Source organism: Chlamydotis macqueenii, chromosome 15 (assembly GCF_036417535.1).
Source record: "Chlamydotis macqueenii isolate bChlMac1 chromosome 15, bChlMac1.mat, whole genome shotgun sequence".
Taxonomy (NCBI): domain Eukaryota; kingdom Metazoa; phylum Chordata; class Aves; order Otidiformes; family Otididae; genus Chlamydotis; species Chlamydotis macqueenii.
Window position 1 is genome coordinate 3,743,729 of NC_141570.1, and position 25,410 is coordinate 3,769,138.

Sequence of the window (25,410 nt, forward strand, 5' to 3'; positions counted from 1 at the left end):
CCGGGAGCGCAATGGCCACAGTACGTGGGCAGGCGGCGAGATGGGAGCCAGCTCGGCCGGAGCGTCAGGGGCAAGGCCTGTTAATGGCACAGATAACGGCTATTTTTAACTTTGATAGATGAGAGCTTATTTCCTGACTCAGCTTGTGCGGCACAGCGGCACGCGTGTCTCCCGCTGCCCGTGCCCAGCAGATGCGGATGAGGGAACACGGCAAGTTTGGGTCACCAGACGGCAACCCAGAGCCTGAAACAGGTCTTTCTAGGAGCAGAGGTGGGAAGGGTGCTGGGAGAGCCAGGCTGGCACCCCATGGGGATGTCCCACAGCCCCGCAGCCGTCTGGCATGGCTTGAGTTTGGAGTGTCTCGGCTGGGCTCTGGGGCGGATGCTGCATCCGTCAGCCTTAGGTCTTTCTCAGCTTGTGCTTTTGAGTCCCAGTTATTGCACTCTGATCTGCTGTGAAACTTCAAGCCTGTTTTCCCCAGCACCCTGCCTCTACTGTGCTGTAAAATCCCTTAGGAGCGAGCTGGGGAGACCTCCATGGGAGCAAAACCTTGCTGTGGCGTGGGGGATTTGTTAACAACCCTGCACCTTTTGGCGTTTAGCAAAAAACGCTCGCTCCAAATCCCACCCTCTTCAGCCGTTGGGCTTTTGGAGGAGCTGGAGGATGGCGGGCTGTGTCCCCAGGGCCAGGCCGCTCGCCACGGGATGGGTGGCGGCACCCGATCCGATCGGCCCCGTGCCGTCGGGAGGATGGGTGACTTAGCGCGTTTCCCCATCCCCGCGTCGCCCTCGCCTCCCCCTCGCCCTCTTCCTCCAGGAGCCCTGACACTAATACGGCGCGAGCGTGGGATTTATGGGCGGCAGCCCTCCAATTGGGCCATCCGTCTTGATTAAATTAGCCCTAATGGCTCTGCGCTGACTTGCTCGCGGCCCCGCGCAGCCGTGCTGCAGGCGTCGGGAAGGGGTCTGCCGGGTGTCCCCCCTTGCCTCGCCCTCTCGCCCTCCTTTCCTGGCTTTGACCGTTCCTAAGCGAGCGGCTGAAGCTGGCCTGGCTGCAGGGTGAGGCTGGATCCTGATCTGAGCTATTCCCCAGCTGGGAACCCACCGCGGCCCTGGGGCTCCCCGGGATCATGATCCTGCACCCCCAGACGGGCGCACGGGGCAGCGATGGGATTCCCCACGGCTCTTCCCAGCCCTGGGGCAGCGATGCCCAGAGCCATGGCAAAAATGTAGGTTGGGCAAATCCCAGGGTCTGCTGGGATGGAAGTCCCAGGCTGTTTCTTTGCATTTCCCATAGCAAACCGGGGCGTGAGGAGTAAGCCACCAGCGTGGCAGGGTGATGGGACATCAGCCTCACCAATTTTGGCTGCCCAGCTCCATCCCAGCCGGCCCCAAGGGCTGCAGCCCCGCAGTGTGCCCTTGTCTCCCCTTGCCTACAAGCTCCATCCATCTCCCATTTGCTGCTTTGCTGGAGAAACACCCTTGCTCTGCTCATGCAGCCCAAAATTCCCCCTGGCTGCCCCGACAGAGCATCGTGCCAGGGAGAGAGGGGATCAGGGCTGGGGACCCCGCAGCCGCTCTCCCCTGGCCGAGCGATGCCTCCTTGCTCGGCCCTGGTCTGTGGCCAGCCGCCCGCCACAGCACTGCGGCCAATTTCTGGACTGCCCAGTGCGTTAATTATATTTATTGCTGGGTAGAGTGGAGGGAGCCTAGGGCTGGCACAGCCGGCTGGGCACCGAGGAGGCGGAGGGGATTCGGAAAGATTTCCGCAAGTGATGAGCGCGGTGGGGAGGCAAGAGAGGAGCAAGCTAGGGTGTGAGGGGCTGCCCAACAGGCACAAAGGAGGAGTGTTTTGGGGTCAGGATACTGGCAGTGCCCCTTTGTTCCCTGGGTTGTTGTGCTCGTGGCCACCGTGCCCGGCACGAGGGCTGGTGTCCCCTCCAGCCTGCAAAACCCGAATCCCTGCTGTTAGCTGAGCATCTCTGGGGGCTTAGGCGTACCACTGCCAGAACAAGGCCCTGTGGTTCTTTCCATCCCGAAACGTTGGTTAAAATTCAGCTGTTGAGGGGTTCATGCAATGGGGTGAGATGAGGAAGTTAGCGTGGAGAGGGGAGAGGAGGCAGCGCTGCGTCACCAGGAGATGCTCCGGAGTTCGGGGGTGTTTGGGAGCAGCGAGGAAGCGTGATGCTCCGTCGCCATGTGGGGAGAGGACGGGAGTTGGGGACAAGGAGAGTCACTGCTCCGGGACGCTGCTGAAGGGAGAAGAGAAATAGGGACCACTGGTCCCAAATCCATGCTGGGAGCTGAAGAGTGAAGAGAAGGCTGCAGAAGGGGTGGGAGGCAACCTCTCCACGTGCTGGGGGACTTTATGGTTTTTATGTGCCCTGCCAGCCGTGGGACAGCCAAGCTGAGTGGTGTTGAGCATCTCTGTCGGGGCTGGAGGTCTCCCGCCTTTAATTTTTTTTTTATTTTTTTTTTTTGAACGAAGCCCGCGAATCCCCAAAAAAGGAGCAGGCAGCAGCCCTGAGATCTCGCGGGCGACTGAGTGTGGAGGAAGTCTAGCAAAAATTACAGATGGTGGCTGGTTTGCGTCTCCCGCTGGCTGGCAGCCAGCCGGGGTTGTGAGCCCGCTGCAGCGTCCCTCTGCCGCCCGCTCCTCTCCGCGGGGGCGAAAAGGCTGCCGGAGCGGGGCTTCACTTTGACCCTCTCCAAAAAGGCCTCGCTGTTATAAGGACAGGGTGTCCTGGAAACACCCAAAGCCTCCCAAACGGCTTAAAATAATGCTCACCACCAAGAAATAAACTTGGACTGCAATCAATCTTAAAAAAAAAAAAAAATTTAAAAAAAAAAAATCCCTGCCTGCAATAAAAATAAGTGGCTTCAATTTCCAGCCCTCCCTCTGCCCCCAACTCCTCTCCGCGCACGCAGACCCTGCCCCTTAAACCAGCCGAAAGGGGAGCGAAGCCTCCGCGGACACGGTACCCGCCATCGATTTTTCATGGAAGGCGCCCAGAAAGGACGGTGATGGACGGCGGGGCCGCAACCCCCCGACCGCAGCAGCCGGCGCGGGGGAGCTGAGATGGATCCGTCGGGAAAGGGTTGTTGCATCGTTGCGGTTGTGGCTGTCGGAGCCAGGCTAGAAAAAAGCAAGCGGAAGCCATCAAGGTGGAGGAGAGGAAGAAGAAGAAGAAGGGCCGAAGGACTCGGGAGAAGCAGCCATTAGGAAAGTGCTGATGCAGAGGTTCACTCGTGTCTACGGGCAGAGTTGGAGTAGTTGCTGTTCGCGGACAAAGGCGGTAGGAGGGAGTGGAGCTTTGTAGAAGCTGGAGCCTGTCTCACTGGGTGTCTGTGTTTCATTCCCTGTCAAAAGGCTGGGAGCTGAGGGGGAAAAAAAAAAAAAAAAAGCAGGGAAGCGGCGAGCTGCAGCGCTCCGCTCAGGATCAGATAGCGAGAAAACCAATAGCGGCGAGAAAAAAAAAAAAAAAAGGAAAAAAGAAAACCAACCCACACCAACCAACCAACCCACCCACCCTCCACGCTGAGGCTGAAGCAGGCAGGTCCCTGCCAACTCCACAGCGCGCAGCGAGCAGGGAAGAAGTCCACCCTCCCCGGGCAGGAGCGGAGTTGAGCCCGACGGATATTTGATGACATTTTGGCGACGATGGGTCCCCCAGCATCTTCCCTAGCCCATTTGAGGGTGAAGGCTCTGAAAGCGCAGAGGGAGTTTGAAGCTAAATTCACCTGAGTCTGGATCTCTTGGTCGCTGGGATTTATCCTTTTTTTTTTTTTTTTTTTTCCTCCAGGCAGTGGCAGGGGGAAACCGAACCAAGAAAAAAAGTGGTTTGTTTTTTTTTTTTTTAAATCTCCCTTTTTTTTTTTTTTTAATTTGTTTTCTTTTGGAAGAAGAAATATTTTTTTTTTTTCCCGTGGTTGGAATGGAGGGGTTGGGTCTACGCCTAAGAAGCAGCAGCCGACCATCGGTCCTGGGAGAAACCCGAGTGGATCTGGGGTCCCCTGCCAGCTAACTCTCCAGGACCTGCAGCCCCACGGCCGGGGGGGCTGGATGCAGTGAGAGGTAAGTGACGGCTCCGGCGGCTGCCTGCCTCCAGCTCCCTCTTCATCCTAAGTCAGAGGCAAAAACAGCAGTCTCATAGTGAGTCAATCGCCTCCACCTATCGCAGCCCTAATGGAGAAATAAGACGGGGAAGTTTCGCAGCGGCATCTTCGCGGGTGAAGTTCCCCCTCCTTGCCCCTGTGCCCAAAAACGCTAGGTTTGGGGAGGGGGAGGGTTTGGAAAGCTGGCTGCCCTCACGGTGCTGATGCCATGGGCCCCTTCCCTCCGTGGCCAACGGCGAGGGTTTGCCGTTGCCTTTCGGGGAGCGCCGGTGCCTCGCCGGGCTCCCGCTCGCTTCCCCTGGCCAGCTCGCTTTCTCGGCCAAAACTTTTACATACCAGCTTTTTTTCGGAAACGCCCGTGCGGGGTTATGCCCCTATGTGTGCACACACGTCTGTGCACGCGCGTGTGCCGTGCACGCTCGCGTGCCCCTCTGATTCCCAGCCTGGACCTACCCGCGCGCTTGGGCTGAGCCCGGGGTGGAGGGGGTGCTTCGAAGGCGAACCGCAAAGCGCAGGGATAAAAAAGCAAAGCAAGCCGACAACGACAGCAGCAGCAGCATAATTGCATCACTGTAATAGTATCGGCGCTGAGAGCGAGCCAGGCTAGTAAAATTGTCCAGAAAATGAGCTGTACTAAAGTGCTTCCAGTTAGCAGCACCTGCACGCCTTTGCCGGGTGCTGGAGGCTATTTGTATTTTTAGAAGTCTCTCTTAATTATAGAGCAAAGAGCCTTAGAGGGAAAATGATGTGTATTTAGCAGGATTCGTTCCCAGAGAGTTTTGCAGCGAACGTGAGCACAAAATCGCCAAATAGGGGTTTTTCTCCCCCTCCCTGCACTTGTGATTTTGAACCACCTGTTTTGCAGTGGTGTTGGCAAACGAGGGCTGGGTTTTTTTTCTTTCCCATTCTTAGAAAGCACGGTGATGACTTTGCTCGCGTCCGAAAGGGATGAGAAGCGATCCCGTTGCCTTTCCACGAACCCCTGTCCTCCCTAAATCCACCCCAGTCTCGTACGGGCCATGAGACCTCCCTGCTCCCGGCCCGGGGGTGACACCGGTGGGGACAGGGCACTCACGTCTGGGTCTCCTGTGGACACCAAAGGGCCGGAGACCTTTTACAGCTCGCTGCGAAAAAAAAAAAAATCCCAAACCCTGCAACAACTCATTTTGCGTCTATAAAGCTCCTTCCCCTCATCCCTGTGTCTGCAAAACTTTCTGGGGCCTTTTGTTCTGAACAGCAGGTGAAATTCCCTTTGTGTGAGCACAAAGCAACAAAGCCACCAGAAAATAATGAAAACAAGACTGAAAAAAAAAAAAAAAAAAGAAGAAAAAATCCTCGCCTGCTTCTTCCAGGCCTGAAATAACAGCGAGCGTTCCCATCCGCATTGGATGGGCTTAATAAACACCGGCTTTCCTGGGGAAGGCTCCGTAAAGGCCACTTTATTTCTTGCCTCTGATCTACGACGCACTTTGAAATCCTGTGTTGCCCCTGCTGCTCTTTACCCAGAAGTGTTGCTTTACCTACAAAGCCAAGGCGGATTTTATTTTCCCTGAGCCCTGAGATGACCCCGGGGGATACGGCGAGTCCCCCGGGAGCAGCCGGGGTGGGATGGTGGCGTTCTCCCCGACACGGTGCCGTGGTGCTCCGTGATGCTCCGGGCACGGCCGCGGCTCGCCGTGGGTCCCCTCTGTCCTCGCCGGCTGGCCGAGGCCGCAGGGACGGCTTCACCGGCAGCGCGATGGGAACCCTTCCCCGCTGCAGATAAACTTCGGAGGAGCTGTCGAGGGAACCGCACGGTGAGCTGAAACCCGGCATTTTCTCCCCAGCTGGTGTCAAGTTTTAGGTTGTAAACATGCTTGAGAAACACGGGAGCCTCACCCAACCTCTGTGTGGGTAGGAAAGGGGACAGGGCGGCAGTTTTGAGGGTGGCGTCTCTAGAAAGAGCAGGAGTGCCTTCAGGATGAGGGATTGCCGGAGGGACGGATCCGTCCCCATCTCCTGTCACCGCTCGGGCGCGTGGCACGCGGAGCGGGCGCTTTATGTAAGCGGCGATGGCAGTGCCGGGCCCCATCCATGCCGTCCGTCTTGCTCTGCCACTGTTGGACCCTGGGTGGCCTCGGCCACCTCCCTTAGCGCCTGTTTTGGGGGTCCCCTCCGGGTGCAGGTGCTGTTGTATCATTGCAGGGGGAGCGTAATCGCCTCGAATGGCCGGGGAGGCCAGGCTGGTGAACGGCTCCAAGCCCAGAGGTTTCACCCCGGTTTCTGCAGTATTCACAGTTTCATCTTTCCTGGCGCCGGCTTTGTGATCCCCAGGCCTGGGGAGGTGGCATCAGGGCTCGAGCGCTGTTCCAGGCTGTTCTGCGCCCCTTGGCTGAGGTCCAGCCTGGTCCGAGCTCCACAGCACTGGGTGAGGGCCGACTCTCGTGGACGAGAAGGGAGAAATCAGCCCAACTTGCACCCGTTCCTCATGCTGCCGACTCGCTGCGGGAGCCGAGAATTGTCCTCCGAGTGTGGGGACACCGACTGGTGAAGGACCCGTGTCCCTGTCCCGGATCATGAGCCTGTTTCTTCCACCCTTACTGCAGGCCCTCAGGTGCCCCAGAGCACCCCTATCCCCTGTCCGGCACCCGGCATGTCCGAAATGGAGGAAAGGAGAGAAAAAATGAGCATTAAGGGGCTTGGAGAGACCCAGAGCCCTGGGGAGTGAAGCACGGTGGGCACCTTGCTGCCCCGGCCCCACTCCGGCTTTTGAGTTGGGATGAGAGGGAGAAAGGTGGGCGTGGGGGTGCAGGTGGCTGGGGAGGGTCCCAGTGCTGCTCCCCACACCTGTGGGAGACTGTTGGCCTGTCACCTCACTGGGATATGCCCTTCTTTCACCTTTCCTGGCTCATTCCTAGCTCGGTGCCTGTTCCCAGCTCGCTCCCTCGTTCCCAGCTTGCAGCGAGGCAGGACTGCCGGTGGGCGATGGTTTTTTGCAAAGCTCTTTCAGATTCCCCCGTTGGACTTTTGAAGCATCTGGTATCACTATCTCAGCGTCATTATGAATTAATTAACATTAATTCCCTGTTCTGGTATCTCCTATCGCCGGCAGCCTTAGCCTGGGCTTTTTTCCCCCTTCCCCCAAACAGAAATAGCCAGATCCAGACTACGCCCGGCAGAAAGCCGGAGAGATGCCACGTGGTTGGGGGACATGGGGAGACCCCTGCCAGCCCTTTAGAGCTCTGTCCTGGGGGAGTCTCGGTGCTGCCAGTACTGTCTCCCCGCTCGCCGTGCCACCGCAATGGCACGGGCTAGGCCATCCCTCATCTCCGCTTCCCACAGGTGATGCCGGGGCTGTCCCACGGGGGAAGGGTCTCCTCTTTAGCTCTGGGAAGCCCTGATCCTGGTTCCCCGACCTGTACTGGAGGCAGTGGGGATGCTCTCCTCAGGGATGCTGACCCAGGGGTGCTAATCCCAAGGGTGCTGTTTCCAGGGATCCTGACCCCAGGAAGGCTGCACCCAGGGATGCTGACCCTCTGGAGATGTGGGGATGGGGATACAGATGCAGCAGGAGTTTGCAGGCTGGGAGAGCGGCTGGGATCCTTCGTCCCGGCTTTGTTTGTCCTGCTCCATGCATCACCCCAAGGGAGACACAACCCAGGAGTCACAACCTGGCCACCCGGCTCCATCCCTGCACTCTGGTTTGCGCAACTGAGCCCCAGCAAAGTCGTGTCTGGGGCTGCAGAAGGGCTCGGTGGGATGTGGGTGCAGCACCCGCTGCCTCCCAGCCCCTGTCCCACCCCATCTCCTGCCCCACTCCCTGCCCCACAGCAACGCAACCCTCCTGCACATTTATGTCCCCCTGCTGCTGTCCCCTGCCACCACCCCATGGCAGGGCCACAGCAACCCCCAGGGCCACCCCACGTCCCCCTGCGCCCCTTGCAGTGTGGGCTGAGTGGGTGGGGGTCTCCCTCACAGTCTGTGAGCCCTGGGGCTGAGGCAGGGTGGGGGTGGCAGCCTGTGGGTGGGCTGGGGGATAACCCTGGTGTCCTACATCCCCGGAACCCGACTCGGGCTTACGTAACGGCCGTGCTGCAGTCTGCTCTGCTCAGCCGCCAGTGCCACCGGCAAAGCTGCAGCACGGAGCCCATCTCCCTGGATATTTGCTTTTTGGGGAGATAGGGGAGGGAAGGGGACACTCGGGGGGCAGACAAGCGCCAGGGAGTGGCCAGGACCTGGGGGGGGGGGAGTGTTGGCAGGGCTGGCTGGGCACAAGGGCTGGGGTGTCTGCCCCCAGCCCAGTCTCTTTGGTGACCTTGGGAGCTGAAACCCCCCCCGGGTGTCAGAGGAGGGGAGCGGAGAGACCCCTGCCCTGGTCCTAAGTGAGAGGTCAGGTTAGAGACCCTGCTGGCACCCCCTGCCCACCACACTCCCATCTCTGTGCTCCTCGGAGACCACAGCCCCACTGCGCGGATGGGGAAACTGAGGCAGGGGGCTGTGACTCCCCGTGGGGAACCAATCCAGAGTCCCTCTGGACAAGGAGGAGGAGGTGGGACATTACCAGCGCCTTGGACACCCCCGGGCTGGAGATGCCCCGGTCCAGGCTGAGCTCTGCCCCCGGAGCCAGTCTCCCCGCTTTGGTCTGGCACGTGGGTGCGGGGACCTGCTGGTGCTCGGTGCAGCGCCCTGGCAGGGAGGTGCAGCTCTGGAGTTTGCCATGGTCCGGTGACATGGCGTGGGTGGGGACACCAGGCTGGCCGCAGCACCCTTCCTGCCCCAGCTCATGTCCCCAGGGAAGCACAGGGTGCTGCAATAGGGAGGGTGAGGGAGAGACCCCCTCCAGCTGAAATGTCATCGCAGCTCTGCTCTGGCACGGCTCTGCTCCGGCACGGCTCTGCTCCGGCACGGCTCTGCTCCGGCACAACTCGCCGGAGGTGGGAGAAGGGTTTGTGCAATGGAGTCACGCAGGGCCCTGGCTCTGTCCCAGCGGTCACCAGGCACTGCGGGGACCCGGTGGGTCTCTGTCCCACCCCGAGGGTGTGGGGTCACCCAGTGCCGCCGGCTGCGCCTCCGTGGTGCCTCATGGCCGGCACCGAGGTGGCCTCACTGGGGGCAGATGCAGGGACCAAGCCCCGAGACTCCCACCCTCCCTCTCCCACTTTGTCCCTTGTTCCCAGGCTCATCCGGCGTTTCACCCCGGCCAGCCCCGGGTCCCCGCGGCACACGGCACCGGGACCCTGCGCCCCGATGCCGAGGGGAACCAAGGACGCCAGTGAGCTCATCCCTCCTGCCCGGGCTGGGAAAATCATTGCATTGTGCTCGCTGCAAGAGGCTCAAAGGCCTTTGGTTCCCTTTTAGGACGTGGCTGGAAAGGAGCCACCGAAACAAATGCCAGGAAAAAATAAGCCTTCAGTAGCTTCTGCTTTCTTCAGAGGTTTGGAGGGATCTAAACGCAGATCCCTCACCTTGGGGAGACTTTCGGGGACCCCCTGGTGCTCGAGCTGCAGCGATAAAACTTCCCCAATACTGGAGGATCGGGCCCTTCTTTTCTGAAATGCCCAGTCTGGCCTTGCCTGGTGATTCAGGGGTCTGGGAAAGGGGAGGTCGGGTGCTGCTCTGGATCCTGTTGCCCTTGGTCTCTGCAGCAGAGCAGGGGAGCCCTGGCACTGCCAAGCCCCCCGCCTCGGGGGCCCAGGACACCCGGCACAGCGGGGCCCTGCTCCCCAGCCTCGGCTGTCCCAGGGACGGATCTGAGCTGGGCTGAGAACGCCCTCCAACTCGTTACACACGGGGGCCAGCTAATCTCCATCTGACAGCGAGTCATCCTTCCTACCGCGCTGAGGGCTGTAATGACAGCGTACTTAAAGGGGCTGATGAATTAAGTGCATCTTATAAATGCATCAGATATTAAAATTCCCGTGTAATTACAGTGCAATGGATTATGTGTGGTGCTGAAGGGGAAGCGATTCAGTGGAGCAAAGGAATTACAGTTTCAGAGGAGAGCCAGCGAAGCGAAATTACACGCAGCTCTGCTCTAACGGTGGTGTGAAGCGAGGGGCTGGTTTGGAGCTGCAGCGGGAGTGATGCCGAGCGGCGCCGGGGCTGTGCCGGCACCCAGGGCTCGTCCGGGCTGCTGCAGGGATTAAGGGAAGCGAGCGGGACCTGAAGGGCTTGGTGGAGGGGACAGAGGGAAAGAGCTTTGCTCTGCTTCATCCCTTCTCCTCCCAGGGAGGAAAGCATCCTGCTCCCCGCGGGCTGGCTCCCGCCGGCTGGGTCCGGGGGCTTTGTCCATCGCTCGCCCCAGCGCCCCGCTGCTCTTAGAGCTCCCACGTGCACACGTGTGCAGTAGACAGTCAGTGCTTGAGCAGATCAGAAACGAGATAATTCCATTTCTTTCCTTTCCCTTTTTTCCCTTTTTCCTTCTCTTCTCTTCTCTTCTCTTCTCTTCTCTTCTCTTCTCTTCTCTTCTCTTCTCTTCTCTTCTCTTCTCTTCTCTTCTCTTCTCTTCTCTTCTCTTCTCTTCTCTTCTCTTCTCTTCTCTTCTCTTCTCCTTTTCCTTTTCCTTTTCCTTTTCCTTTTCCTTTTCCTTTTCCTTTTCCTGCCTTTCTTCCTTTTTCCTTTCTCTCCTTTTTCTCCCCTTTCCCTTTCCCTTTCCCTTTCTCTTTTCCCTTTCCCTCCCTCTCAGGGTCACTGTTCCCAGACCCCAGGGCAGCTGCAGGTATGTGAGGTCCAGGCAGAAGCTGCCAAGTCACTCTGTACCCCAGGTGTCACCAAACAGGACATCCCGTCGCTCACGTCCTCGCTCCTCCATATTTTCCAGTGTCGGTGATGCAGGGGGGTCTCGGGGGAAGAGCATCCCCAGCATGATTCAGCTGTGGGGCTGCCAGAGCAAAGGCTTTTCTCTAATGAGCTGGTGCCGCTTTTCCCGTTAATTATATGGAGCAGTGCCATCACCAGACAATGATGTCGTGTTGTCCCAGGCTCTAATAAGGGCACGGAGAAAGCGGGGCGTGGGATGCTGTGACACGGCACGTGTACAGGCACGGAGCGGGGCTGCGTCGAGGCACCCGTGTGTGGTCACCAGCACAAACCCCGTGAGCACCGTTGGCCTGTCCGACCACCACCCATAGCGCCTCTGCCTGCTCTTCTTCCTCCTCCTCATTCCACAAAAAGGGTCAAAAGTCCCTTGGGACCACCGGCCCCACGGCATCCCCGGCCGCAGCCCACCCTCGGCAGGGAGACGGGGCTGTGTGCTGCCTTCGCTTTTTTGTGATGGCGCTTGTTCGCTAATTAGCAAAATCTGGCAATCTGCACCGTTCTCCCAGTCATTAATTATTATTAATTATTTGTTACGCAAATAAAGTTGAAGTGCGCAGTGTTGTAGGCAACACAAACGAAAACAGTCCCGGCTCCAGGCAGTTTATGTAACAGCGAGCGAGCGGGCGCCGCAGGAGCCCCGGGGGCCGTGGAGCGTCCATGCGCTGTCCCCTGCGCAGTGGCTGCTGCACATTGGGATCCGGGGACATGTCGATGGCATCAATGGCGATGGTGCCGGAGGGGACTGCAAGGGGCGCAAGGATGCGGGATGTAACGGGGAGAACGGTGGTTTTTAGGGTCCTGGGGGATGAGGGCGACGGAGGGAGCTGAGGATGGAGGGAGGCTGTGGTGGTGATGGGTGGCCAAGGAGGGTGCTGGTGGTGGAGGCAGGAAAGGCGATCGCTGGTGGGGTTTTTTTGAGCTCCCTTCTTCTCGTGTGCCTCTGGGCTCGGCATCGACCCCAAATGCCTCCACCCATCACATCCCCGTGTCACGGAGCGATAACGTCCGTGGCACTGTGCTGCAGGGACACAGGCTGGCGGCGGCGGGGCCCTACTCACGCCCTACCTGAGCGATTGGAAGGGGAACCAAGAAAAAAAGGAAATTAAAGGGAGGAAGGAATTAATAAGGATCCTGCCTCGACCACAATGGCTTTGTTTCAGGAGCGATGATACCACACGCTCGCTAATGCCGCTCCTCAGAGGCCTTTGGAAAGCAGCGGGGTTTTGGCGATGCCTGGGTGCATTTTCGGCGCGCTGCGGATGCGAGTGTGCGTTAGGGCTGTGCTCCGTTCTGTCCCAGCCAGCGATGTCCCCCTGCGCCCGGCCGCTGTCCCCAGCCGTGCTCCGCAGCGCTGGGCAGCCATCGTCATAAAGCAGCAACCCTGCCGAGAGGAGATTTGGGGCGAGAAGCGCGTTTTCACAAAGCGATGCCTCCCCTGCCTGGGCGCAGCTTGGCGCAAGCTGTGCTCAGAGCTGCGGCCGATGTCTCACAAAGCTCTCCCATTATTCCATGTGCGCGATGTCCGTGGGGAGCTCAGCTCTTTTCTCCCTTCTCTGCCGCAGGAATCAGCTCTGCCTGCTGCCAGGGTTATCTCCATCCTCCAGCTTGCCGCATGCTCCGCTAGTTCACCGTCCCTCCGAGGGCCGGGGCTCGACCCCAGCCGGGCAGCACGTGTCCCCGCGGAGGAGGACGATGTCTTTATTTTCCCACCGCCAATAACGGCTTTGGAGATAAAATCTAGAGAAATATTGGGAACTCGTGGAGGCTCCCAGCCTGCTGCCGCAGCTGCCCGGGGACTTGCGTGCGCTCGTGGCCCCATCCTGAGCCCGAGCGCAGGTCGGTGGCCGCAGAGGGGGCTGGAGCCAGATGCTCGTTTCTAATAAAGCTCAGCTCCAGCCGTGAGCCGGGCTCATCCTCACTTGCTCCAGATGATAACGGCAGGGATGCCACCGCCGGACGGGCCTCGTGGTAAATGTGAAAAGCGGCTGAAGGTGAAAGGACCAGGCTCCAGCTCAGCATCTGCGCGCTGACCCCGCTTTTTGGAAATAAGGGTGCTCTAAGGAGGCAAAAAAAAATATCTCTTGCCCAGACCCGGCCCCCACGGAGGGGGTGCGGGGGCTGCGGGGGGCCGCAGGCGGAGGGCTGGGGTGCTGCGTGAAGCGCGGCAGGAAGGAAGCGCTGGGCGAGGACACAGCCAGCGCTGCGTGCGCGTCCGTACATATGTGCTATTTTCAGCTTGACGGGGAGCAGGCCAAGTTCTCCAACAGATTGAGTTTGGAGCTGAAATCCTCCTCTCCTCCTCCCCCCCGCTGCCCAGCACCCGCTGCCTGCAGGCGTGGGGAGTCCAAGTGCGCCCGGACCACCCCGCTCTGCCCCGCTCCATCCACGTTCCCGCCAGGAAGATGCTCCCACACGCGCTCCTGGGGCTGCCGCTGCCCAAACCCCCGCAAAGCCACAAGATCTGACCCTGCTCGAGGGAGCAGCGGCTCCAGCTTCTCCCCTTCCCACCTCGGGCTGGTCCGGGAACCAGCACCAGCATCCTCCCAAATCACGGACTGGCGGCATCGCCTGCTTCATACACTTGTGCATGCTCCCGCCCGCTCTCTCCTTGCTTTTTTTGCCCGACCAGGAAATATCCCTCCGTCCTTCTCTCCCGAAAACCTCTCTCCCCCACCACTGCGACCCCGCCAGAGGTGCAGCCGCTCTTGCAGCCGTGCCCTCGCCCTGCTTGAAATGCAGGGAACAAATCCGCGTGCAACTGAACTGTCTCTGCACCCTGTAATCATTGTGTCAGCCGAAAAGCACTTTTGTCAAACCCCCACAGGCAAACCGGGAGGGGACGGACTGGGGAGAGGCATCTGACACCACTCTGTGCTTCCCCCCCCCCCCCTTTTTTCATCGTGGGTTTGGCTTTACGGCTGGGACGAGCGTTGGGTTTGTGTCTCCTTCCCCTCTCCGGGTGCGTCGGTGACTGTCCGGAGCAAAAGGAAGAAGGAAAACGTTGCGGGAGAGCAGTGAGGAGTGAGGTTGGAGAAAATGCATCGCCGACGGCTGGGTTTGCTCCACAAAGTGCAGTTACGCAACGGGAGGAGAAAGCCGCTTGGCTGGAGAGGGGCTTCCAGCAGGGACTAATGGAGGCCAGGGCTCGGTCACCTGGGATGGCCCTGGGAGCGGCCCCGGCTCCTTTCAGGTGCTGGGGGGGTATTAAGTGGCTCCTTCTGACCCACGTATGAGCTGCCCTGAGGGGTCTTTACGACGGGCGGGTAATGTCATCGGCTTGCTCCGTCCCCGAAGCAAACAAACCGGGCGGCAGCGGCTGCCCTGCCCGAACCTGGGAGCAGTTCCTTTCTGCAGGGCCCGTCCCTGAACAAGACGTGGTTGTCCCCGATGCCGGCTCTCCGGGTCCCTTTTCCAACTCCCCTCAGCATCCCCAATAAGCGCCTGGGCTCACGGCAGCGGGAGACACCAGCCCTTGTCCTCTGGGAAAGGCGCTGACGGCATCTCTTAGAGCTCAAACGGCCTCGAGGACGGGCGCTGCTCTACCCCAGCGCGGGGTTCCCAGCGACAGATGGATGGGGTGGGGCGGATATCAAGATTTCGCTCCAGCACCTCTGATGTGGGCACGCCTGCTCCGCAAGCCGGGAGCGTGGCTCTCCCCTCCTTGCTTTTTCTATTTTTTCGGCTGGCGCTTGCCCGAGGATCGAGGTGAGCTGCCTTCGCCAGCCTGCGTCACGCGAGCACCATGGGGAGTTTGCGCAGAGCCGATCCGTTCTCCCTAACCTTTCCGCTAACGAGGAAGCAAATGCCTGGGATGGCTGCGGCGCTGGAAAGTCAAAGCCATCCCAGCCCGACGGCCCCGCGGCTCTGCCCGCCGTCCCATCCTCCTCACGTCTTTCCCGTGTCCTCAGTGATGTTCTGGGGTGCAAAGAGGGGCTGGGAATGAGGTGATCCACGAAAACGTTCTGTCCAGGCTGGAAAAGTGATGAGCCACAAAGCGAAGCTCTCGTCGAGCCTTGCCTGACGAACAGGCGGTCGTTAACCCTGCACGAAGTGTTTGCAGGTCTCAATCACAGAAAACCACTCAAAAACCCACTTGCAAATGCCGCTTGTCTAATTAGGGTACCGGGAAAGACTCATCCATGCTTAGGTGTCCGGCGCGTCCTCACCCACACACGTGAAACTCGGGCCATCGAACACTTGCAGCCGCGGTCACAGCAAGGCGCTCCCGTCCGGAGACAGGTCTTTAAATCATCCCGAGCGCTGGGAAAATTGCAGACAGCTCGAGAGCGGAAAATGAAAAGGCGAAATGTTGCTCCCGGAGCTTTTGCCTTGAATTATTTGCTCGGCTTTAATAATAAGTTACACGCAAGCAAAACTGAAGTGCCTCAGATGATTTTTCCAGGAAAAACTAGTGGATGCCGCGAGCGGTGCCGAGTCCCTGGATCCTGCGGCAGCCTTTGGGGATGGGAACCGATGTGCTCTGGGAAGATGGGCTGGGAAAAGAGGGGGAAAATAAACCCTTTTTAACGCCTTTTGGTGCAGTATCCAGATACGGGAGCTGGGATTGAAGCTTTCCATTCATTTTTTGGAGGCAGGGGGGAAAGGAGAGGTGGGGATGCTTCTGCTCTGTCTTCTGGCCGCTGGCCCCATAGCTTCTGTGGGCTAATACCTGGCAGGCGTCAGCAGAACAAACCCCGGGCTGTTTTCCCTGCCTTATTCTAGGCTAGTTTGACTAAATCTAGCTTGTTTCGGATGAATCACTCCAGCACTGCTGGTTGCGACCTGCTGGCCACCGCGCTCGTTCTGCAATTCCCCCTTTATTGGTAAAAAAAAAATAAGAAGTTGCTTTTCCTGCTTTTTTTCCTCCGGATCGCAGATTGCAGATAATGATTGCCTTAAACAGCGGCTATTTCACAGCTTGCTGGCGCGTGCGGGGATGGGATCGCCGGGTGTTCGGTGTCGGTGACACCAGGAGCCAGGCCGGTGCTGGGTCGGCATGGTCCAACGGGTACCTGAATTTAACCCCCCCCTTTCTCATCTTTATATTTGTTAATGAAGCGGAGTGGATGAGGTCGTGCCATGAATTATGCGCACCCTGCTCAGGGCTCTGGGTCGGAGTGACACGCTGCTCACGGAAAGGGGATGGCTGGGCTGGATCCTGCTCCGTTGAGCTGCGATGGATCCCATTTTCTTTTGTGCCCAATTCTACCAGGTCACACGGAACATGAGAGGCTGTTTGCACTGAGCACCCATCGCCAAACCCATATTCCTGGATTTACTGGTTTCTGCTTGCTGCTTTTTCTCCTGTTTCCTTTCCGTGGGGTTATTTATAGCCGGGTCGACTCCGCTCCCCATCCTCCTCTCCCTCCTGCCTCCCCAGGTGCCTCCTTCAGGAGCAGGTGCCTTGTTCCTAGCAAAGGATGCTGTCAAGCCTTTGCCCAAGGGCACAGGTATAAAACTTCCTGCAGGAACAATTTGCTGCAGAAATTATGCTGAACTGGCCAAACTGGGTGGTTTCAGGGGACTGAAATGATCTCCCCTGCGTGCTTCCAGCTCAATCCCATTGCAAAATATTTTGCAAGGAAAATCTAAACTGCCATTCCTTCACCCTCTGGACTGGATTGGGATCTGATTTTGGCATTTCTGGCCAGAGCAAAGCATCATTTTTTCTCCCAGCTTCTTCCCCGTGTGACTCCCGAAAGAGCCCCGAGGAGTTTGCCGACACCACGTTCCCTGCGACAGCGGAGGGTCCGGGCGCGCGGCACAGGAAGTCAGGGAGGTGTCCGGGAGCCCGGAGAGCGGCTCCGCATCTGCCTGGCAGCTGGCAGAACCCAGCAACCTTTCCCCCGAATGGAAAACGTGCTTTTAGGGTAAAAAAAAAATGAAAAAACACACACAAAAAAACCTGTCAGTAGCTGCGATGCCATCTGTGCCCGCGGCATTGCACAGCGGGGACAAGATGCCCAAGCAGGATGCTGTGCACCGAGACCCCTGAGCACCTACGGTGGGCAGCTGGAAGAGGTGGTGCAAGCCTTCCTCCTCCCGTCCTCCCCCTCGGAGAGGAATGTCCTGTTTCTCTGGGGAACAACATATCTCCTTGGCATCTCTCTCTTTGGAAGCATTGATTTCTTTTCCAACTGCGGCTCTCCAGCCTCAGCAGAATGTCTTGGATATTTTTTTTCTCCCCATGGTCCCCCTCCCGCTGATCCCAAGGGGAAAGCTGCTTGGAAATCTCTCCGGCAGCCCCGGCCGGAGGGGTTGGAGGGCCAGGGGCAGCAGGTTGCCAGATCATTTGTTTTCCTCGATGGGGGCTTCAAAAAGTGATGGGTTTGGAGTCTCAGGGGGGCAATTTCCCTGGCAGCATACAAGTTGTGTCACCTCTCTGCTTGGCTCTGTGACGACAGTGTTGATTTGAATTATTCCAACTTAAGACTGATTTAAATGATGGTGAAGTTGGGGGGTGGCGTGTGGGAGTAGAGCACTGAGCGCTATTCTTTTTCGGTTGTCATATGCCTCCATAAAGACTTCTGCCTTGGGGATTTGCATAGATCCCTGGTCCAGATTGCGCTACAAAACCCACCGGTGGTCTGCAAAGCGGTGCCGGTCTGCACCGGCAACGGCTTCTGCGCTGGCTCCTGAACCAGACAAAACTGGAAAGTTTAGGTGTGCTCGCAAGTCTTTGTGCCACGGCCGTTCCTCTTTGGTTTGGGGGCTGCAGCCAGGGCTCGGAGGGCAGTCGGGAGCCCCCTCTCTGCTTCCGACCCACGGCATTCCCCCTCCTCTGCCGCCCCGTCCCCTGGGAGATGCCTGGCTTCATTCTATTCTATTCTATTCTATTCTATTCTATTCTATTCTATTCTATTCTATTCTATTCTATTCTATTCTATTCTATTCTATTCTATTTTATCCTGTCCTGTCCTGGCCCATCCTTCGCCAGCATCACACTTGAGACAGCTCTAATTTGATGGAGAGGTGATGAGGTCAGGGGAAAAAAAAAAAAAAACCAAAGGGGAGGGAGGCTGCAGAGCGAGCCAGTCTCCTACCAGCGAAACCGCGGGAGACGAAGGAGGGCGGTCGTGCAAATGACCCGGCCACAGAGACTCGGCTTAATTTGGTGGCTGCAATCACTGAGGACACGCACATCTGTAGGAAAGCAGGCTCCCTTCCTCGCACTGCTCCCAGAAGGGCTTGCTTGTTTAATTTTATCTCGCAGAGAAAATTATAAAAGGAAAAAAAAAAAACAACCAAACCACCAAATCATCACCACCCTGTGGTTTCACTCAGCTGCAGCACAAAAACGGCCCAGCAGAGCCCGGAGAGTGCCGGGGACCGAAACCCTCACCTGAGCCCAGGCGTTCCCATCGGGGAGAGGGGCAGCGAAGGGGCTGTGGGGTGACCGGTGGCCCCCGTGGGGCCAGGCAGGAGGGAGATGGCTGCAGGAATCACCAGATCTGGAGAAATCCGGACATGGCGCTCGCCACTCTGCTCTCCGGCACCGTGGGGGGCGAGTGGACACCCTACACCCAGTGCCGGTCAAAACCCCGCTGCCTGGAGCAGCTCTGTCCACAAAAGAAGGAGATATTTGCCTTCTGGGGGCTGGGGGTCTCACCAGTGACCCCACCACAGCAGCCCAGCCTGCCCGGGTGCCAGCAACACACTGTCGGACCGAGCAGAGCGGGAACAGCTGAATTTTGGGGCAAAAAATAGAGATCTTTGGGATAGTCGGTGCTTTGCAAGCTGTCGGCTAAACCCTGCCACGGTCAGGGCTGGTGGGGCTGGGTAACGTGGGAGCGCCTGTGCTCTGGTTTCAGCTCATTTTCTTCGCTGTCATTAGTTTAAATTTCCGAGGGAGTCTGGACTTGGCATCAGACGCTGACATCCTTTAATTTAGCAAATGTAAAAATGGGACCTTTTCCAACTGGAGCGATTAGAAACGTCCCGCTCCGTTCCCCAGCCGTGATGTCGGGCCCTGGCCGGGCCCCGCGCTGTCAGCCACCCTGCTCCCCCCCAGCTGGCGTGACTGCAGCTGAGACCTCCCACACTCGTCACACGGGTGCGACGGCCCATCATCACCATCCCTGCCCGCCGCTCAGCTCAGCGCTGGCGGGAGCTGCCGATGGGCCCGGCCGGCAAAGAGCAACGGTGTTGGGGCTGGATGCAGGGGGGGAGGTTGCCGAGAGGAGGGATGGAGCTGTGCCCCCCGTGGCACCCCCACAGCACCCGCTGAAATCCCGTCCCCAGCAGTAACACCGGTGTGCCCTGACAAGGGCCTCCTCCACCTCCGGGTTTGCGTATAACGGCGCGTGTCCCCCCTAAGCCGCTTAATGAGGGTTAAGAGGCTAACGGGCTTATTACCAGCAATTATTTCCACAGCCCTGCAGGTGTCCCTGAAAACGGCCGGGCCCCGCACCCGCCCGGGAGCATCCTGCTGGTATCGCCGCTGGCTGGCCTGGGGTGCCACGAGGTTGTCGGTGCTCAGCCAGCTGCCTGAGTCAAATCGATGGTCGGGTTTTGGGGTGTCTTTACACACTGTTACAACAAACCAGGCTGTGTTTTTAGGAGGGGAGTGGAGAGGGGGGACTGGCATCCGTACGGATACCCCCCCCCCCCCCCCCCACCCTGGTCCCTCTTGCTCTGACTTCAGAGCAGCTCTGCAGCATCCCTGCGCCCGCACAGGCTCGGGCCGTCGCCTGGAGACGGCCGCGGCAGGTTGCCACAGCGACGCAGCCTTCGCTCAGCATCCCTCCAACTCCTCTGCCTTGGCCAAAGTTGGGTGAGAGAAAAATATCCTGGGAAGGGGACACCCCCCCCCAAAGCCCCCCCCGGCCTGGGTGCCAAGTGCAGGGCTGGGGAAACTGAGGCACGGTTGGTGGAGCTGAAGGCAGCTGCGAGGTGATGGAGGAGGTTTTGGAAGCTGCTTGTGGGTGTAATGGGGCAAAAAGTGGTGGGAACGGGGCTGGTGGAGGGCAGGGGGTACCTGCAGTCACTGGAGGCAGTTGACGGTCACCATGGCAATGTCACCGCGCTCGGGCTGTCATCTGCTCTGGCATCCAGCGTGTGCTGGGATGGGCTGGAGGGGTCTGCACGCCCCAGGGGGGGATCAGCCACCCAGAGCTCAGCCAAAAACCTGGGCTCCCCCACCCAGGGCTGCGGGGGACCAGCGGCAATGCCACCGGGGTCCCTCAGGGATGGGGTCCCATGGGGCCACACGATGGCACGGGCTGGGGACCCGCCATAGTGAGGGAGAGGAGGTGAAGGCCTTTGCGGTGACGCTGGCAGCGGGTGTCCCCCGCCGCAGAGAGCTTCTCCCGCACCCAAGCCTATAATTATGGACAATGTCCGTGGAGGGCGAGGACAGGTTACGTAACCTCGGCGTTCGGAAAATTCTTTCTACTCCCTTATCAGCTTTATAAATACCTCGAACTCAGGCCAGGCCGGGCTGGGGGGAAGGCGATGACATGGGCTGCAGCCGGTCCCCACGCTCGGGGCCATCCAGCTGCCGTGCCTCAGTTTCCCCCTCTCTGTGGACAAAAGCCTCCCTGCCGCACCCTGCCACCGCGCTGAGGGGAGGGCTCCCCGCTGCTGGCGTGGGCACCGGTGGGACTAGCAAGAGGTTTTCACCTCCAGCAGAAAAGGAGGGAGATTTTTCTTCCTTCCTTGGGAAAGTCTTGAAGGTACTTTTTGGGTTATGGCAGGTTTTAATTTGTTGCAGCCTTCTGGCTGGTCCTTCATGTCCTAAAAATCCCCGGGTCGTGGCTTTAGCCACTGTGATGGCTTGGTGGGGTGCTGGTGGTGGGTGCTCATCCCGTCCCGTTCCCCCTACTCCCCACGGCATCGTCACAGCCTTCCCGACACCCTCGCCGTCGGCATGGCCGAGCCAGGGGACCGTGGGATTCTGGCGAGGCTGGAGCATCGCTGGTGACCACTGCGAGAGGTCTGGGGCTGGGGGGGGGCTGGAGCAGGGCCCCTCCTGCTCACGTATGCTCGCATTTACGCCGCTTGCAAAGTTCTCTCCCCGCGGGGATGTTGGAGGGCGAGCGGGGCCGTGTCGATAGGAGCGTGCACCGCGCACACAGCCAAGGGCGTCCGGGGCGGCGTTGTGTAACTCTCCGTGCGGCTCTTCACCGGGGGCGTGTCACCACGTCCCACCCTCCCCAGTGCCACCAGACCTGGCTGCTGCCCCAGCCGCAGGGCACCTTTGCTCCGTGCCTGCCCGTTGCCACCACAGCCACCCGGCCGCGCCGGGACGTGACGTGACGTCTGGCTTCGCACATCCAAGGGACGCTGGTGGGCAGGACCGGGACCCCGGGGGTTAGGTTGGCTGTTGTGGCTGGAGTGCCACTGCCTTTGTCCCCCAAAATCTTCCCTTGCTGGAGTTTTGGTTTTGCTTGTTGGAGAAATGATGCCCTGCTCCTCACCAACCCGCGTGTGCACGCGCAGCCGTGCCCAGGCTCGCCGACACCGGGCTTTGCACTCGCCTTGTTCATTGTAGGGTTGCCCAGGAATACAGGTGGGGGTTGGGTTGATTTTTTAGGCCAGGCCAAAAAAAAATAAAAATGAGAAGACGGTTAGTTTAGGGACTCCCACATCTGCCCGGTGGGTACTTTCACGGCCACCCCAGTCTGAGCACAGAGGTGGGTGCACTGGGTGACAGCGGTGGGGAGGTGAACGCCGACGTTGGGCAGAGATTTGGCTTCTGGCTGCTGAGGCTGGTCTGAGGGAACGCCCGGCTCTGGTAACCGCGGGCAGGGAATGAGGGAGGATTAATTGAGCTGCCGATCCCTGATGGCAAGAGGGGACGGGGAGCAGTGAGCCCCCCCGGCATTACGCAACGCCTGCGCTAAATCTTCGCTGAGGCAGATAAAGACGGTCCCCAAAATACCCTGCCCTGCCTTTGCTGCCTCTGGAGCTGCTTGGGTTTGGGGTCACGTCTGCAATTGGGGGGGCATTTGGCTCCCCGGTGATGTCAGGGCAGGGGGGGGAAAGGGCAGAAGCCCGGTATGGTCTGGGAAGGAGGTCTCCTCCGACCAGGCTCAGCTCGAGGAACGAGAGCACTAAAGGGAGCCCTTGCAGGATTTAAGACACTAAAACTCTTGAACTGGTGTGGGCAGAGCCATGAACTAGAGGAAAACTATTAGCAGCAAAGAGGTGCAAAGGCCTCGTTCGTCTTTAAGATGCCAGGCAGCATCACGCGTGTGCCAGGGGGGTTTGTCACCCCCAACAGAAAAGGAAGGGGATTTTTCTTCCTCCCCGGGAAACACTTGAAGATGGGTTTTGGGTCATGGCCATCAATAAATGGCAAAGAACCAAGGTTTTGCCTTGGAACCCCAACTGCCTCACCCCAGTCTTGTGTTATCCTCCAGGTTTGAGCTTGTTGCATCCTTCTGGCTGGTCCTTCGCATCCCCAAATCTCTGAAATCCCCTTTGAGCTGCTTCTCTTCCAGTCCCTTGAGACCAGTAAAAGGCAACTTGGGCTTCCTACAGTGCAATTTCGCTCCCTACCCCTTAGAAACACCACCGAAGGGGGATGTCCCCCTCGCTGACGGTGGCTCCCCAGGCCATGGCCGAGGTGCCAGCTCCTGTACATGTAGGGAAGAGGAGAAGCTGTAATCTGAGCTTGGGAGCAATTAGCCAGGACAGCGGCATGCCGCTCGGCAAAGTCCCCGCGGCTCGCGCGGCTAGCGGCATCGGGCTCGGCACCTGCGGCTCTCGCTGCGACCGTGGGGTAAGTAGGGCCGGGAGGGCGGCTCTGCCCGAGCAGGGCATGTCCTTCCTCCCCATCTCCTTCCTCCTGGGGTTAAAAATCAAGTTTAGGGCTCTGCCGACACCCTTAACCCACGGCGATGCCGAAGGGAGCTGGAAACGCAGCCGCTGGGTGGGAATGGCAACTTTATCCCGGCACGGCCATGGAGCCAGGAAAATTGGCCGGGATAGCGGGACATGGGCTCTGCTTCTCACCAAGAGTTGAGCAATCGCTAATGCTTGGATGGAGCAGGAATAACCATGGGTTTAAAGCCCAAAAAAAGAGTGGAAGTTGCTGATGAGCAGTTGATGGCTCAGCCTTGCTTCCATCCCATCCTGCTTCCATCCCACCGGCTCCCATCCTCATCCCGCTCCTCTCCGTGCGGACTCCCGGCCGAAACGCCACCGCGGGGAGAGCGACGCAGAGCGCCTCAGCACCGGCTGCAGCTCGGCGTCGCTCTCCCCGCGCCTCACAGCTCCACCGGCTCCGGCTGGCAGCCCCATCGCTCCCAACCCGCCGCACGTCGCGCCTTCAGGATAAACATTTCCCGGGCGCGGGCTCTGCCCACACACGCGATTTCCCTCGAGCAGGAGACACGGCTCCTTGGGAAGGGGGGTGGGTTGCATTGGGTGAGAGCGGCGCTCTGTGGGAAAACCCACCTTTCGGTCCCCTTTTTCCATTTTTAGCAGCTGGGAGATCCCCACAGGCTGGGATAGGGTTGATGCCTTGTCCCCGAGCCTCTTGGCACGTGTCAGATGGGAACCCACCACCCCTGATGGGAACCTGAGACCCCACAGAGGCCCCAGAATGGCACAACAGGGACGCAGGGCAGGCGGGAGCATGGCCGGCTGATTTCGGCTCTGCCATCGGCTGTTCAGAGCCCCATCACCAGAATTTGTCTCGAAGGTTGGTTTGGGAGCCTGGCACCTACCCAGATTCAGGAGCACGCAGAAGAGACCAGGGCCATGTGATGGAGGAGAGCGCACGGGGCGGGCACAGGGACACCCCAAGGTCACTCATCCAAAAGACACCCTCCGGCCCACGCGTTCCAGGGATGGGGCTTTTTTGGGAGGAGCCCACTGCAGCCCAGGTGGGGAAGGGGACTTGCACATCCCACCGGCCCCCGGCGCACAGGCAGGCTGGGTGATATTCCAGCTCAAAGCCCCAGACACCTTCCAGCCATGGGCCCCACGCAGTGGGGCTCATCTTCACCCTCCAAACACCTCACTGACCCCACAACCAGCTCCCTTGCTCCACCAGACATGTCCATCACCCACCTCCTGCTCCCGGGACCACCCTTGGTCACCGTGGCAGGACACGGGGAGAGGGGACAGGGCATCGCCGCTGCAGAGCCTTAATTCCCGAGGCCGCGGGGCTGCCGGGAGCAGATCTCTGACGTCCTGCGGGACAAATCCTGCGAAGCGTGGGGTCCGGAGCATCAGGAGGCTGGGAAACTTCCCCTCCCCCTTGCTAAATCCCTTCCCCGGCGCAGGACAGTAGGTTACGGGACTCGACCAGAGGTTGGATTTAAGGAGATTACAACTTCTCCCCCAGGATAATCTAGAAATTCAATTAAAACTCTCTGTCTCTCGCCTGGGCTGCAGCAGGGCCGCCCTGCACCCCGCAGCCATGGCCGGGGAGCGCTGGGGAGACCCCCCCGGGTGCACGGCAGGTAAGGGCTGACCCCCTCCTCCCAGGGTCCGGCCGGAGCCCCCCTGTTTTTGGGGGTGGCTGGGGCTCTGTCCCTTCCCGGGGCGATTTGCTGGGGTATTAACGCTCGTCCGTCCTCTGCGCCGGGGCAGCTGGGACTCGGCTGCGGGGGGGCTGCGGGGGGGGCTGTGGGGAAGGGAGTGCAGGGAAGGGGCTGTGGGTACCCCGGAGTTTTGGGGAAGGCTGTTGCAGGGGCAGGGCAGTCTGGCTGCATGCCCTGGGGTTTCAGGGCATCTTTTGGAAGCCCCCGGTCTGGATTGACCCTGCCAAGGCCTTCGCCCTCCCCTTGCCCTCATCCTCATCCTCACCCCCAGCCCTGTCCTGCTGTCCGGCCGTATGGATGTGAGCGGACAGACGAACAGCCAGCGTTTCCCAAGCGAGTGAGATGGGATTTCAGGAGGGCTGGCTGTGGGTTTTGGGGATCGTGGGTGCTGCAGCATTTCCTGACTCCTCCCCTCCCATAGCGGGGATGTCACCCGGGGGGCGATGGGAGTGGATGGGGGCCCTGGGGTCCCACCACTGCTGCGTGTGGGTGCTGGAGCGGGGCTGGGTACCAGTGCTGCTGGGGCTGGAATGGAGGCGGCCAGACCGGGATGCTCGGTCCCCCCAGTCCTGTCATGGAGCTGGGGACCAACCGTGTGCTCTGTGCAGCCTCCGAAGGGATCTTTCCCAGGATCTCCTCTGATCCCAGGACACGTTTAGCAGGACTTTTGGAGTGCTTAAGCACAAGCCACCCAGCCCCAGCGGTGCTGAGTGCCGCACGTGGCCCCTTTCCTCCTCCCACGCCCGCAGTGGCATCCACACGTGGCTCAGGGGGACGGGGATGAGCCAGCCCCTCTCCAGGCACCTCGTTGTCTCCGATCTCCCCGCCAAAGGCCTTCCTTGTCCCCTGTGCCTCAGTTTCCCTCCGGTGTGTGCCGTCGTGGCTTGCAGACAGCGATGTCTTGGCTGCTCGCTGGCACTTGTGGGGTGCGTGGGGGTCCAGCGGAAGGGTGCATGCCCATGGAGATCTTCCACGTTTGTCTCTGCCAAAATGGAGCAGGT

The 25,410-nt window shown here is 59.5% G+C and overlaps 1 protein-coding gene across 1 annotated transcript in view; it reads left to right on the plus strand.

Moving 5' to 3' along the window:
• The first annotated feature begins 2,142 nt into the window (after window positions 1-2,142).
• The window catches only part of LOC104482952 (ATP-sensitive inward rectifier potassium channel 12), a 32,321-nt gene continuing 9,053 nt past the window's right edge, over window positions 2,143-25,410 (plus strand). Inside the window, exon 1 of the mRNA XM_086759662.1 lies at window positions 2,143-4,074. The gene's annotated coding sequence lies outside the window, so the exon portion shown is untranslated. The remainder of the gene's footprint in view (window positions 4,075-25,410) is intronic.